This window comes from Solanum pennellii, chromosome 6, assembly GCF_001406875.1.
Source record: "Solanum pennellii chromosome 6, SPENNV200".
Lineage (NCBI taxonomy): Eukaryota > Viridiplantae > Streptophyta > Magnoliopsida > Solanales > Solanaceae > Solanum > Solanum pennellii.
Genome location: NC_028642.1, coordinates 1,136,068 through 1,141,218, shown reverse-complemented (window position 1 = coordinate 1,141,218; position 5,151 = coordinate 1,136,068). Strand labels below are relative to the sequence as shown.

The 5,151-nt window shown below is 33.4% G+C and overlaps 1 pseudogene; it reads right to left on the bottom strand.

The window, feature by feature from the left end:
- Nucleotides 1–1,053: 1,053 nt before the first annotated feature.
- On the bottom strand, nt 1,054–4,670 carry LOC107022701 (annotated as a pseudogene).
- Between the last annotated feature and the right edge of the window lie 481 nt (nt 4,671–5,151).

The window sequence follows — 5,151 nt, the reverse complement described above, 5'->3', positions numbered from 1 at the left end:
TTATATTATACTAAATACTAAAAATAAGAAGTTGTAAAGTCAAACTTTGAAAGACAAAAATATTTTATAGAAGATTGTTAGAAATTATTTCATAGGAAATTGTTAGGAATTACTTTTTTTTTTAAATAAAAATTATCTATTCTTTTTCTATAATTAATGTGATTAAATGATTAAATTTGTTATCCTCTCTCTTTAGTTAGTATAAATAAATGTATTGAATTATTAGTAAAAACAATCACCTTTCCCTCTACCCCATGTCTAAGATCACTTAACTTCTGAAAATTAACTTAAACAACTCTTCACCTTTTCATCTTATCCAATGAATCTTTAGCTATATATATGTATCATGAAAAAATAATTTTTCTTTACCACTTGCCTCGTGTTGATGTGAATCATCAGACAATTTTCAGGTACCTTTTTTTTGTTTTGAAATATTAATATTTGTTGATCCTCATCAGAATGATATTTTGTATCATAAATTTTATCTTTAACATTTTAGATTGTTTTTTTTGTTACGGGAGAAAAAAAAACTCTACTCCTTGTGTATTTCTTTTTACTATATATATTGTTATAATAAAAGTCTTAAGAAGGATATGAATGTTGTATTAATAAGTCTATTTTTATTAGTGCTGAAATTACTAATTTATGACATTTAGATTCGTTTTTAAATTTACTTTTATAATATTTATTTACTTTTATCTTTCCTTACTAATATAGTTTCCTTAAGTAGTTACATATTTGTATACTTACTAATATGGAGCATAATGAGAGTTTATTAAGGATAAGTCATATAGATATATTCATATTATTAGATGCTATAGTAATATAATTATTTTTTCATATTTCTTGCTTGATGGTCAATGTACTATTCGATTATTATGAATTTTATTTAATTAATGAAATATAAATTAGTAAAATTAATATTTCTAATTTCAACATTATATAATAATTCAACTTTATAATAATTATATGGGACAAACGTGCAACGCACGTTTTCGAAACTAGTATATTTAAAAAACAGTAACAATTAGCATGCATCTTGACATAATCAAGTTAACTTATCATTTTAAACCTCCATATATCAAGAACTGAGTTACTTCCAACAACCAACATAAAATACACCTAGTGCGAAACTAAATTACATAAAAGAGCAGACTGGTAACTAAATAACATACAAGAGAAGATTGGTAATGATTCCACCTAGTGCCGACTACTAACAAGCTGTAGCCTCATCTTTTTGAGTGTTGAAAGAGCATCTTTCATGCTAATTCTTTCATCAGGTCTCACTAAAGTGCACTTCAAAGCTAATTCCATGATAGATAACAAACATTGCTTCTTTGCAGAGATTTGTTCGTCTCCTGGCTGTAACAAATTAGAATCCACCACCTTGTGAAGTTCACCCGGAAAGAAATCACTAATCCAGCTTTGTATGCTCAAGTCTCCAGTAAATATATCATCACTTGGTCTTGTTCGTGTGAACGTCTCCATCATCACGATGCCAAAACTATAAACATCACAACTCGTGGATACTATTCCATCTTGTCCATACTCTGCATTCATGGTTGAAAATGACCATAAATCAATTTACACATAGGGGAAAGAATTGTTTTGAGTATTTAAAGGCGATATGAGAAAACTTTAAAAAATTGAAATATACCTGGAGCAATATATCCAATGGTTCCTTGTTTGGACAAAAGCCTCCCCTGCACCTAACATTTTTGCAATGCCAAAATCACTTACATGAGCAACCATTTCTTCATCTAGCAACACATTGCTTGGCTTCAAGTCACAATGCACCACAGGCGTTGAATAGCCATTGTGGAGATAGTCCATTGCAGATGCAACATCTATCATTATATCCAATCTCTGCAATAGGTTCAAGAACAAGTTGTGAGAGTATAACCATTTGTCAAGTGTCCCGTTGGGCATGTATTCCAACACTAGGGCCTTGAAATCAAGATTGGAGCAGCTGGTGATGACTTTGGTCAGATTTCTGTGGCGAAGGTTCCGGAGTACCTCACATTCTGTGTCAAAGCTTTTGAATGCACCCTCCAATTGCACATGGAATACCTTTGCTGCAAAAAGAGTACCATCCTTAAGTATCCCTTTATAAACCATGCTGAAACTCCCATTACCAAGCAAGTTGGCTTCGTTGAATCCTTCAGTTGCCTGTTCAAGTTCGTAATACGAAATTCTTTTATGACCTTTTACGAGAGACCCATCTTTTTGACTTGCACTCTTTTTTGTGTTTCTCAATCTTAACACCACAAATCCAACAGACAACGTGAAGAGTGATCCAATCCCTAATAGAATATATAAACCTGTAAGCACTTGCTTTCTTCTTGACTTCTTTGTAGATTTTGTCAGGCATGGTTTTACGTTAAATCGGGAGTCACCACAGAGTGCATCATTGGACAAGAAAGATTGACTGGTGATATTTGCAAAGGCACCACCAGTGGGAATTTCTCCACTGAGTTTATTGAATGAGAAATTTATGTGTTTGAGATACACAAGAGCTTCTAATGAATTTGGAATTTCACCACTAAGATTGTTATACGACAAATCCAAGTATTCCAAAGACAACATTTTGCCAAATGTATCTGGAATAGGCCCCTCTAATCTATTATGTGCTAGAGAAAGATTAATCAATTTATCTAGACTACCTAGAGTACTAGGAATCTTACCAGAAAAATAATTATTCGACAGATCAACGAGTGTTGCTGCCTTTAAGTTTCCGCTCTCCAGTGGAATTTCCCCACTCAATAAATTGTATGAAACATCGAATTCTATGATATCTTGAAGGCTCCCCAAGCTTGAAGGTAATCTGGAATCCAGGTTGTTGTTAGCTAGATAAAGTTCCCTCAAACTGGTCATGTTACCTAAACACGGAGGCACTGAACCAGAAAAATGATTTTGTGACAAGTCTATTGCACCTAGATTCTTTAAATTGCAGATAATATCTGGTATGGATCCTTCTAACTTGTTGTAAAATAAAGAAAGTTGTTGAAGGTTCAACATGCCTTGGACAGTATTTGGAATATGTCCAGTCAACTCACTGTTAGACAGACTCATATGTATCACTCCAGTAAGATTACTAATTTCTTTTGGAATGACACCCTTCAGTTTACAAGCTGGTGCTTCAAAAACTTGCAAGGTGTTTGAGAAATTGCCAACAGATGCAGGCAAAACACCATCCAATGGATTATAATCTAACGCGAGTACGCGTAGTTTCCTACAGTTTGTTAATGATGCCAGGAAACTCAATGATGGATCACTGATAAAATTATTGAGCTCCAAGTTGAGATGCTCAAGGTATTGTAAGTTACCAAGTGATTTAGGAATTAAACCTGTGAAACTATTATCTGAGAGGTCAATGATTGCGAGTCTTGAAGAATTAGAGATTGAAGCAGAGATAAAACCTCTCAGATTATTTCCTCCACAAATAAACAATTCGATGTTTGGTATTCCACGACCTAAATCTGAAGGCAGAGTACCTGAAATCTTGTTTAGTCCAAAATCTATAGTCTGCAGTGCTGACATATTGTAAATGCTGTCAGGGAATGAGCCAGTAAGCTCATTCCCTGATAATATTAATCTTTGAAGTTTCTTAAGTTTACCGAGCTCCATTGGTATCTCACCTGTCAATTTTCAGGAAATATATCATGACTACAAGTTTGGCGGAAAAGAGAAAAAGGAAGAAAATTTTATACTACCTTTCAAGTTCAGATCCATAAGATGTAATCCTGTAAGAGCTGTTAAGTTGGCTAGCTCTCTTGGTACAGTTCCAGAAAACTCATTTCCAGACAATCTCAATATTTGAAGCTTTCTGCATTTCTCCAGGTTTGGTGGAATAACTCCATCTAGGGAGTTCTGTTGGAGGTAAAGTCCTTCCAAGTTTGGAAGATGATCACATATCGTTTTTGGAAGCTTTCCAGTAAGATTGTTGTTAGTAAGTGCAATTACTTGCATAGTAGTAATGTTAAAGATTGATGATGGTATAGAGCCTGTAAGCTGATTAAATTGAAGGTCTAGGACAGTCAAGTAACGAAGATGACCGAGTTCCCGAGGGATCTCTCCTTGAAAAAAATTTCTCTTTATTCTCAACATTTGCAGCTTTGTTATATTGGAAAGGGAGGATGGAATTTCCCCTGAAAATTGGTTGCTTGATAGGTGCACAAAGCGTAGGTTTGGTAACAAACTTAAAAATGATGGAATGGCTCCGGTGAAGTTATTGCTTGTGACATTAATCGATTTCAACCTCTGCAGACGAGCCAATTCTTGTGGCAAATCTCCATAAAAAGTGTTGTTACTGACGTCAAGGGAAGAAAGAAATGAAAGGTTTCCGAGGTGTGGAGGAATGGTACCATGAAGTTGCATGCTTGAAATGTCTAAAGCAGTGACTCGATGGTGACGGGAGCTGCAAGTGATTCCAATCCAGCTGCAAACGGGGACGGAAGAAGACCAGTTTGTTGCTATGATATTGTTAGAAATGTGTGATTTAAGTGCAAGAAGAGCAGATTCATCAGTGCTAATATTATTAGCATTGGCATGTAGTAGAAAATTATAAGAAAAAAGACAAGAGTGGAACTTCTGCCCATAATCAAGCCAAGAAGGTTTCTCATTGAGCTAAAACAAGATGTATTTAATATAGATATCAAATTTAATGATATCTATATTGTAGTGTTATTCTTTTCTAACACTAGTTTTGTACCATGTGTGTTGCTCGTGATTTTTAATTCCTGATTATCAATTTAGGTACTTTGTTTTTTTCCCCTTCTACGAAACCAATTTCAATAAGTAAACTTTTTAGAGTAATAAATATTAAATCCTACGAAAATATATTAGATTTAATTTGCATATTTGAAAATTGGAAAAGAATATATCCAAACTTTAATTGAAATTGTTTTAACAATTCCAAACTTTGGGCAAAATCTATTACCCTGGACTATTTAATAATTTTTTAAAAAAAGATATATATAAGTTTTTAGTTGGACAAGTTACTATTTATAATGATGCAATATATGTGTTGTCTACGTGAACAGAAAAAAAGATTCATTGAATTTAATACTATTACAACAAAAAATTACTAAAGCTTTCATCTTTACTATGAAAATATACACATTTAAAAGAAACAACACATAAGCATAAAGG